Here is an 11,289-nt window from a genome sequence, read left to right on the forward strand (position 1 = left end):
TAGTAGACATTATATGGGTGCCAGGCAACAGAATGGGTGATTCTGAATTCTTTTAAATTTTAATTGTATACCTATGTTGTTGCTGTAGTGTATTTCCCCTACCTGTAACCCATTCTGAGACCATTGGATGAAGAGCAGAATATACATCTTATAAATACATAAATAAAATTGTGTACTGTCCTGAGTTCTTTGGGGAAGGGGTGGCATAGAACTATAAGTATTATAAAGTTGAAGGGGTACCCCAGGATCTATACTGGGAAACTTGACTGTTGGGTGTCACCTCCTGACTCATTGTACCAGCCCTGGCTTCTGGTTCCAGGATGTCCCCAGGCAAGATGTCCTACATGGTGGGGAGGACACTCCTCAGTGGTCTTTCTGCTTCTAGTTTTACTGAACAGATGATGAGGCGCAGGGGCAGCTGCTGCCTGCTTTTTCCACAGGGGCAGGTGGGTGCAAGACAACCAGAGCCAGTCCTGGCATTAGACAGAGTGAGGCATTGGCCTCAGGTGGCAGATGCTGCAGGGAAGGGGCGTCAGGGAATGGCAATGAGGTTTTGGAGGACAAATCTGAGTGTGTACCCTCTAAAGTGTGGTGGATGATGTGGCCCATCCCCAGTGTTGAAATCTGATCCAGTTGTTGGTTTGGTCAGCCATCTTGTCCTTTGATTCAGGCAGCAAAGAGACTTGGGCCAGCCCAAATGATAGCTTCTGCTTCTCCATGTTGCCATTTGCTGACCCAGGTGGGTGGGTGAACCGGGGCGATGACAGCAAGTAGCAGCAGGATGGAATGAGACTACATTGAAGTGACACTGGGGGAGACAGCAGCAGCCACTGATGAGTAGGAGAGCTTCAAGCAACCAAAACATCCTCTTCAGCACAGTGGGGATGGGGTGGGATGGCTAGAGGGTATAAGCATATGTGGTGAGAATGTCAGAAAGCGGTAACTTTCAGGTAAAGAGGGAGGTTAGAAATATTACAGGTCAAGAAATACAACTGATGCCACAGCTTGCTTTGATGAATTTAATTTTGGAGAAAAACAGATGTTTTATATAAAAAGCTGATAGGTCATATGCTGGTCACAGCCCAATTATTGCTGGCATGTTTCTGGAAGGACTTTGCAGGCCTCTCTTTGGATCACTGATATCGGAAGGTGCGGCAGATTGCTTTGCTTGAAAAGCTGACCTCAAAACTAAGGCTCTCTATTGGGAAAAAGAAAAAAGACAACTTTATGACAGACTGGTGGCCATTTATAACATTGGCAGCAGACAACAATACCAGACAAGTTCCAGCTCCAAGCGTTTATGGATTGTGCAGTTAACAATTCTCTTCCTTTCCAAATGTTGGTGTATAATGAGGCTTCTGATTTGCATTGTACAGGCTGATTATGGAAGGGTGGGGTGGTTAGCAAGGGATGAGTATGGGAGGGGTTTGGGGGTTTGGGAAGAGGGGGAGAGGGGGATAGAGTGGGGTTCTGCTGGTGGGGTTCTGGCTGTTGGTGTTGAATTTTGTTGGATTATCTGAAAATGAATAAATAAAAAAGAAGATCTTCAAGCAGTGCCAAATTGTTTTTTAAAAGATGTGTTTTAAATTTGTATATTTGTTTTTAATGTTTTTAGTTACTGGAAACCGCCCAGAGAGCTTCAGCTATGGGGCAGTATATAAATGCAATAAATAAATAAATAAACATAAACTTGACAAAGCTGCTACAACAGGGTGTCCCCTTCTCTTCCCAAAATCCCCCCCCTTTTAAAGTCACTTCCTGGAAAAACCAGCAAAACCTCTCCCTGCCCCCATTTTTGCCATATGCAAATAGAGTGGTGAAAGGGGAGAGGAAGCAGGGATGGGTGAATTCCAGTTTCTCACTTTCCCCCCCTGATCTTAAGTTCATTTCTTCACATTTCCACATAGTTTGCTTTTTTTTTAAGTCCCGAAGAATTCATCAGCATTTTAGTGTGAATTTCTCCTACCCTACACATTTTTGTATGCAATTTTGTCGTACACACTTCTGCAAGCTATTTTTCATAATTGAATGCATGTCTATATGTTCTTTTTGGTAATGTATGTATTTTAATGCACATTTTACCCTACTAGATGCATAGTTGTACACACGACTTGGCTGGAGAACTGCACTGCAAAATTTGGGGGGCATATGAATCGGGAAGGACAGCTATGTTTCAGTTTGAATATTGTTTTGGAAAGTGTACATTAGGTAGGTTCACCTTTAAATGTGAACTGAATTGATTTTCTCCCCAATCCTTGTTAGGAGAGTTGGCATTTCACTACAACTATCTCTGTCTTTTATATTTTCTCACACACACACACACACACACACACACACACACACACACACACACACACACACACACACACACACACACACACACACACACACACACACACACACACACACACACACACACACACACACACACACACACACACACACACACACACACACACACACACACACACACACACACACACACACACACACACACACACACACACACACACACACACACACACACACACACACACACACACACACACACACACACACACACACACACACACACACACACACACACACACACACACACACACACACACACACACACACACACACACACACACACACACACACGGAGAGACAGAGAAGCTAATTAAAGGAAGACTGGGTTCAAGCAACAAGCAGCTAGCCACAATACATGAGATTAATGACAACATCGCGTAACCCAAGTTTCAACAATTTTAATTTATGAAGGAAACTGCTCTGCCGGAGTTATGCAAAACTAATATTTCTTCACGCAGCCTCGAGCTGGGGAAGGGAGTCGGGGTCTACTCATTACAGGCTGAGCACGAACAGGCTGCTTGCTCTTGTTTAGTTAAAATCAGCTATAATGAGCTTTCAAGAAATCAGTGCTGAGGAAAATGACTGTATATTTATGCATCTTTGCTTGTTTGCACTTTTAGATTTATTCGTCACGCAACCGGCTTTTTCCAGCCAGATCTGTAGATCCCCTGCTTCCAGACGTTGGGGATAAGGGAAAGAAAAATGGAGAAAACCCATTAAATTGCATATTAGGGCAAATTAACTGCTTCTTGAGGGAGAGGCTGGATACCATGCAAGGCTCATTGGGGTGTATGTGATGAATTCTCTGTGCGCTTTGTATGGAGATACATATTGCACCCCCATAGGTCCTTTGTCAGTGGAGTCTATGCCAATTTTGTCCCAAAGTGCCTCACATTATCTCCCCCCCCCATCCAGAATGGTGATCATTCAAAGAAACCTAGGAAGGTGCCTTATACCAGGCCTGGCCATCTGGCCATCTAACCCCATGTTGTCTCCACCAGAGGTAGCTGATGTGGTGCCCTCCAGATGTTGCTAAAGTACAACTCCCATCAACCCTGACCAGTGGCTATGTTGGCTGATGGGAGCTGGAGTCCATCAACATCTGGAGGGCACCGCTCTAGTGACCCTGGTCTACACTACCTTTCTAGTGCTCTGAAGGGTTTTAGGCATGGTTTTCCATACCACGTGTAAACATATGATACCCAGCTCTCTTTCTCTACCCCTGAACTATCCCCCTCATGCCCTTCCCTCACCTATGACTCTGGAGTTGTTTGTTGTTGTTGTTGTTGTTGTTGTTGTTGACATTTTACATCATCTTCCTGCAATTGTGCTCGGGTGTTCCATTGCCATCTCAACCTCAACATGCCAAACTTGTTTGCAGGGTTCAGTTAATCAGTTAATTACTTTAGTTGTTTAATTTCCTGTTAATATATGGGAGGAACAGAAAGGGACTCAGATTATCGACAAGTGTAAAAGGATTTCGTATACTCCATTACCTGTAAGCAATATATCCTGTTACATTTCTTTTCTTGCTGTTGTGAATGCTGTATATTTTTCTGAAGTCAGTGTAGATCTTTCTTCTTCTGTAAAAAAATTAAAAAGTTTATTACAAAATTTTTGTTCTTCTTTTACTATGGCCTGTTTGCACATAACACGAAACATCCCCGTCCCCCAGGTGAATAACTGAAAAAAATGTGGCTGAACTTATCAGAACAGCCTTAGTACATATACGACACTGGAGGCTGGTCTGCTAGGGCGAATGGGATACTGCCCCACCAACCTCACTCTGCCCTCAGCCAGCCCTCACTTGCCTAGATCCTTCCTTACAACCAGCCCAGGGGATGGCCTTGCTTGTATGCTTCCTTTCTCCTCAGTCTCAGTGTTGGCCCTTGTAGAACTCAACAGGGTGGAGAACAGAGATAAAACTAGAATTAATTGGTTCTGTCTGTATTGGCTCTGTCTCTGTGGTCCCACTTGCACTAAACATTGAAAGCAGTATCGTACCACTTTAAACCATCACGATTTCCCCCTGGGAACTGTAGTTTGTTAAGGGTGCTGAGAATTCTTAAGACCCCTCTTCCCCTCACCGAACTAAAATTCCCAGCGTAGTTTAACAATCAATGCCTCTGCCCAGGAAATTCTGGGGATTGTAGCTCTGTGAAGGGAAGGGGGATCTCTGAGTGTGGCTGTGTTTTGTTTGCGTGTTGCTTCAAAAAGTGTGAATTAGGTAGGCTCATCTTTAAGTGCAAACTGAATCACATTTCTGCCTCATCCCCAACTGACCTTAGTAGCAGGGCAGCTTTGTATGGGGAACAGCAGTGCTTTCTGCATCTCGAAATCTGGCCTTAAAGTAGGGTTGCCAGGTCAGAAGAATCCCAAACCCTGAGACTTCAGGAGTGGGCTCCAGTGATGTCATGGGGCAGCACCTAGCGATGTCAGTAAGCATGATACATTATGCATCAACCACAGTTGCTTGGAACATACCACTCAAACAAAAAAAATCCTCTGATTGGAAATTAAGACAGAAATGTTAGCTAAATGAGGGTGTTCCCAGGTCCAGCTGAAGTGATCGGATCATTCCTTCTCACCTGCTTAGGACGTCTGGGTAGGGAACATTTAATCTAGACTACTTGCTTTTGGCAAGAAGGGTTTAAGTGCCCTCAGGCCAGGCCACTCACCAGAAGGCCATTGTAGGAAGAAAGCCTGGTGTGGTGGAGACGTTAGATGGGAGCACTCAGGAGCAAAGATGGATGGCCCTGAAGGTTGCAATTCTAAACACACTTACTAAGGGACTAAGTCCTATAGAAATTAACAGAATTTACTTCTGGGTAGATATGGTTAGGATTGTGCTGTAAGGCTTGACTAGGGATCCTCTGCAAAAAATATCCATATCAAAGCAAGGTTGGCAACACCCTGCCTGGAATGCCCTGCCTGCCTTTTAACATGGCTGCTCCAAACTTTCTTTACAGACTTGACCCTTCACTGCAGAGAGACGTTTGAGAAATGAGTAAGAGTTAAGATGATTCTCTACCCTTTCTTGCCTACCATGTGGGCTGCTATAAACTCATGTTGACAGCCAACAAAGTTCCAGTGAGTAATAATTCACAGAGAGAAAACATACATGGTTGGGTCAACCTTTATAGGCAGTAGCTTGGGAACAACACTAATTGAAGCCACATTTCCCATTATGTGAATTCTCTTTTACCACTATTGGGCAAGAAACAAACTGTCATGCAACCAACAAGGTGCATCAGCAGTGGGTTTAAGGGAGGTGAGCTGAGCACAAGGAACCACTGTTGTTGCTTCTATGGATGTAAGGGAGTGAGGTTAGAGGTAAATGAAATGCAAATAGAAAAACAAAAACACAAGACAGTGATGATTTCCTAAATGTAATACCATACCAACCACAACAAGATTCCTATGAGTAAGGCAGAAAACTCAGCATCCCACAACCAATCAGGGTTCCTAACCAGAAGCCAAAACTAAAAAAAGCCTGGCAGCCAGTCAGCCAAGGTCACAGAAATCCCCATGCAGCACAACCTGACCTGGGGCTGCAGTTAGTGCAGAATGCTGTTGCACAATTGTTGACACGAGTGAGATCCTATCAGCACATAATACCTCTGCTATGAACTCTGCACTGGTTGCTGATTTGCTACCAGGCCAAGTTCAAGATGTGCTTTCCATGTTACGGGTGCCACATAGTACTTGTTCTGCTCTTGTAAGAAATTGATCCTTTAGTGTGACGGCACCTCCACTTTGGAACTCCCTGCCTATTAACATTAGGCAGGTGCCTTCATTGTACTCTTTTCAGCACTTGCTAAAAACTTTTTGTTTAGGCAAGCCTACCCAATCATGTTATTTTGAATGTTTTTAAATACCTTAATTTTTTTAAAAAATTAAAGCTAAGAGTCAGGAGATTGGGGTGACTTACCCAAAGACCTGGAAACGACCCCAGAAACTGGAGTCTCCAGGCAAACACTAGAGACCTGGTAACCCCATCTTGAAGAGAAAGCAGAGCAGGACGGTAAAATAGTGAGATGCTATGGAAAGAATGGGAGTCAGAAATACTACCGGTCTTAGAGAACACGTTAAAATCATTTGACATTAATAATAGAAAAGTGCCTATAAAAGATCTCTCTCTCTCCCTCTCTTTCAACCCATACAATGTCAGCATTGTGCTGTTCTCTGTGCCTGGCTGGTGTGTTTTTTCTCCCAGTCACTGTGAGTTTCCCCTCATATTTCTATTATGCATTACACATCTGGGAAATAAAAGAGACACACGTTAGATTCATTGTCGCAGATAGCCTGAGATTCTGTACTACACTTTAAATTACAAGAACAACAAAGCTGAGCCTTGCTTGCCATGCACAAGACAAGCTGTAGTTCAAATGGCTGGTAGGTTTGGTAATAGATGGTGGAGCATTCTTTCCCACCAAGGAAGCAGGCTGCTGTCTTTTAAGTGAGGAATGAGCAAATGCCATCGATTTCTAGATACTGGCTGGCACCTTTGGAGCACCTGTTCATGCAATCGCTTTTGTATAGCCTTGGGCACACTTGCTATCTCTCTGCTTCAGATTCTCAGGAGAGGGCAGCCTATCTCATAAGGTCATTTTAAAGGCAAACTTGATAAAGACCAGGAAAAAGCGTTTCAAATGAAAGGTGCAGTGGAAAATGATCAATACTAAGACTCACAAACACCCTGTAGCATATTTTGGTTAAACATTCAAAGAAACTTCTTGACAGAGCAGATTGACACTGGAACCAATCATTGTGTGTGTGCGTGTGTGTAGGCACATTAGTGTTCCAAGGTTCTTAATTTTGTGGGGACCCTGCAAGAGAAAAGAAAGCTCCCCACTTGAAGAAGTTCAGCCCTTAAGGCATGGAAGGTGATGAAGATGGTGATGGCGACATGCTCAAAGGGGTGGGGAGCACACCTTTCTCTCCTCTCTCATATGATTAGAATCATGTGTGTGGGAATGGGTGCACAAGGCTTATATGTATCTCCATTCATTCACATGCAACAGTTCTTACCTTGGACTTCCTCTTCATCTATCGTCTACTGTCTGATAGCAGGTGTATGCATGCCTATGCTGATGTATGTTTCACTGGGGCTACAATTACGCACACGCCTATCTGGGAAGTAAGTCCCTTGAACAAAATGGGACCTGCCTAGGGTTGCCAGGTTCAATCCCTGAGACTGATCCTGTATCTTTAGGAGAAGAGCAAGTCAGGCAAGTGCAGGTGTTCTTGCAACCCTGTAATGGGAAAAACCACCAGGTGGAATTCTCCCTCCCCCCTGCACAACTTTTAAAGATACAGAAGACCTCTTGGGGGCTGTATCTTTAAAAGTCCTTGGCTGACTTTCTCTTCTCCTAAAGATACAGGATCAGTCTCAGGGATTGAACCTGGCAACCCTAGACTTGCCTCTGAATCAATATGCACAGGATTGCACTGTTGCTGTTGCAGTTACATAAGAATAGCCTGCTGAATCAGGCCGAAGGCCCACCCAGTCCAACACTCTGTTCTCACAGTGGCGAACCAGATGCTCATGGAAAATCCAAACACAACTTGAGCACACAACCTAAGCACAACCGCACTCTCTCCACCTGCAGTTCCCAGCAACTGGCATTGAGAGGCATATTGCCTCTGACAGTGGAGGTACTGCATAGCCATCATGGCTAGTAGCTATTGATAACTTTAGCCTCCATGAATTAGTCTAATTCTCTATTCGAGCTAGCCACGTTGGTGACCATCACTACCTTGTAGGCCAGGTCCAGGCTCTCTTGGATGAAACTGATTTTCTAGATCCATTTCAATCAGAGTTTAGGCCCACTTTTCTCATGGAAACTGCCTTAGTCACCCTGTATGATGATCTCTGTGGGGAAAGAGGCAGGGGGAATGTGTCCCCATTAATTCTCCTTGATTGCTCAGTGGCTTTCATAGAATCATAGAATAGTAGAGTTGGAAGGGGCCTATAAGGCCATCAAGTCCAACCCCCTGTGCAATGCAGGAATCCAAATCAAAGCATTCCCGACAGATGGCTGTCCAGCTGCCTCTTGAATGCCTCCAGTGTCAGAGAGCCCACTACCTCTCTAGGTAATTGGTTCTATTGTTGTATGGCTCTAACAGTTACGAAGTTTTTCCTGATGTCCAGTCGAAATCTGGCTTCCTACAACTTGAGCCCATTATTCTGTGTCCTGCACTCTGGGACGATCAAGAAGAGATCCCGGCCCTTTCAACCTTTCATGTACTTAAAGAGTGCTATCATGTCTCCCCCTCAGTCTTCTCTTCTCCAGGCTATACATGCCCAGTTCTTTCAGTCTCTCCTCATAGGGCTTTGTTTCCAGTCCCCTGATCATCCTTGTTGCCCTCCTCTGAACCTGTTCCAATACCATGGTATTCTTCTGGAGCAGCTGTCCGAGTTGGCGGTGGGTGGCATGCTCTGCATGCTCTGTGGTGGTTCCAGTCCCACTTGGGCAGTCAATCTTGGAGGGTGGTTGTGGCATCCTGGGCCTACAACCTTCCTGTCCCTCATGCCTGAAACAAGAACCCCAAGGATGCCTACCTCTACTTTGGCCAGCTACCTAGTGCACCATAAACCCCAGCAATCCCACTTCCTCCCAGAGTGTGCCTACTGGATTATATTTGGTTTATATGTGTGGAGGTAACTGTGGATATCAGGTTTAGCTCAGAGCTTGGAAGTACTTGTAATTCACTACTTTTCTGAGTAACAAATGGGTAACTTCGTTACATTTTGCTTGTAACAGAACAAGTGGTAATTTCATTACTTTTCAGCTGCAACTGTAACGTTACATTTGGACATTACCAGTGGTGTGCTGGAGCCGGTTGTTAACAGAGGGAGCAGGGGAGTCTTGTGCTCCTCTGATTGGTGGATGAAAGACATGTGTTAGAAGCATGGGCTTCTGGGCAGCTCGCTCTGAGAAGGGGTGTGTGTGTGCTTGCACTGAGCGGGAGAAGAAGCTGTTTCCCCCACCCTTCATGGCTACTTGCTCTGTCCTTGGTGAGCCTGGATGGCACGCAAAGCAGCTGAGTGGGGGCCTCTGTCTTCCTCCCCTCCCCTCCTCCCTTGGGCAGGCAAGCCCCGCAAGTACCTTAGTTGCTGGCAGGGGACATTTGTTCCAAATAGGACTTTCCTTCCAATGTAAACCCATTTCAAACCACCCATGCCCCCCCATAAGCAACTTTGTGATGGTGCATAGAGGCTTGTGCAGAATTAATTATTATTATTAATAATAATATTTTTAAATAATGCTTATTAAGGAAAAGAAAATTACACAGTACTAAAATAATAATAAATAAGAAAAGGGAAAGAGAAAAATGCTTTACATACATCATTAAGCTTTATTACTAATTATAGATATAGATATATTGATTCATGATTCATTAAAAAAGACAATAATGCTGGGGAAAACAGAAGGAAGTAGAAAAAGAGGAAGGCCAAATAAGAGATGGATTGATTCCATAAACAAAGTCACAGACCTGAACTTACAAGTTCTGAACAGGGTGGTTCACAACAGATGCTGTTGGAGGTCACTGATTCATAGCGTTGCCATAAGTCGTAATTGACTTGAAGGCACATAACAACAATGACTGTTTAAAGTGCTATAATACTATAGTAAATGTATGGTGCTGTTGCCATCAGCAATAGCCTTCTGAAGACTGTGACTGATCTGGGATTAAGTTTGTTTCTAACCTGGTGCTATTGGTTTTATTTCTCTCTCCTCACTTTGTTACCTTTACCTTAATACTAGAGGTAATTGTGTAATTGTGATTGTTCGATTTCTTTGAATAGAGCTAAGAGTGGATCTGCCAGTAGTAAGTTATTTAAGAAGGAAATTATAACTTTTAAATCTTTGTCCAAATTAACAGAAGAGTTTTCAAAGAAAGTCAGGCTTCTGTGTGAAGCAGGTAGACCATTTATTTATTTATTTGTTATTTAATTTGTATCCCGCCCTTCCTCCCAGCAGGAGCCCAGGACGGCAAACAAAGTGCTCAAAACACCAGATCTTAAAATACATTAAAACAAAACAGCGTTAAAAACATTTAAAAAAAACTTTAAAGAAGGGCTAAACACATTATTAAAAAACATATTAAGTAATACTAACACAGACACAGACTGGGATAGGTCGCAACCTAAAAGGCTTGCTGAAAGAGGAAAGTCTTCAAAAGGCGCTGAAAAGATAGCAGAGAAGGCGCCTGCCTAATATTCAAGGGGAGGGAATTCCACAGGGTAGGTGCTGCCACACTAAAGGTCCATTTCCTATATTGTGCAGAACAAACCTCCTGATAAGATGGTATCTGCAGGAGGCCCTCACCCGCAGAGCGCAGTGATCGACTGGGTAAATAAGGGGTAAGACGGTCTTTCAGGTATCCTGGTCCCAAGCTGTATAGGGCTTTGTACGCCAAAACTAGAACCTTGAACTTGGCCCGATTGTTGTTATGTGCCTTCAAGTCAATTACGACTTATGGCGACGCTATGAATCAGTGACCTCCAAGAGTATCTGTCATGAACCACCCTGTTCAGATCTTGTAAATTCAGGTCTGTGGCTTCCTTTATGGAATCAACCCATTTCTTGTTTGCTCTTTCTCTTTTTCTACTCCTTTCTGTTTTTCCCAGCATTATTATCTTTTCTAGTGAATCATGTCTTCTCATTATGTATCCAAAGTATGACAACCTCAGTTTCATCATTTTAGCTTCTAGTGACAGTTCTGGTTTAATTTGTTCTCACACCCAATTATTTATCTTTTTCGCAGTGCATGGTATGCACAAAGCTCTCCTCCAATACCACATTTCAAATGAGTTGATTTTTCTCTTATCTTCTTTTCTCACTGTCCAACTTTCACATCCACACATAGAGATTGGGAATACCATGGTCTGAATGATCCTGACTTTAGTGTTCAATGATACATCTTTGC

General features: G+C 43.7%; 1 long non-coding RNA gene across 2 annotated transcripts; it reads right to left on the reverse strand.

Annotated features, from left to right (window-relative positions):
* Positions 1 to 1,011: 1,011 nt before the first annotated feature.
* Positions 1,012 to 7,543, reverse strand: LOC133376183 (uncharacterized). 2 transcript variants are annotated; one of them, XR_009760423.1, is made up of 4 exons: positions 7,384 to 7,543; positions 4,636 to 4,778; positions 3,849 to 3,935; positions 1,012 to 1,198 (listed from the first exon to the last, which is right to left on the reverse strand). It is a non-coding gene; the product is annotated as an uncharacterized LOC133376183 (long non-coding RNA). The 2 variants fall into 2 exon arrangements; XR_009760424.1 differs by lacking the exon at positions 7,384 to 7,543 and adding an exon at positions 6,284 to 6,355.
* Positions 7,544 to 11,289: the final 3,746 nt, after the last annotated feature.

The sequence above is a fragment of the Rhineura floridana genome, chromosome 1 (genome assembly GCF_030035675.1).
Source record: "Rhineura floridana isolate rRhiFlo1 chromosome 1, rRhiFlo1.hap2, whole genome shotgun sequence".
In the NCBI taxonomy this organism is placed as follows: Eukaryota; Metazoa; Chordata; class Lepidosauria; order Squamata; family Rhineuridae; genus Rhineura; species Rhineura floridana.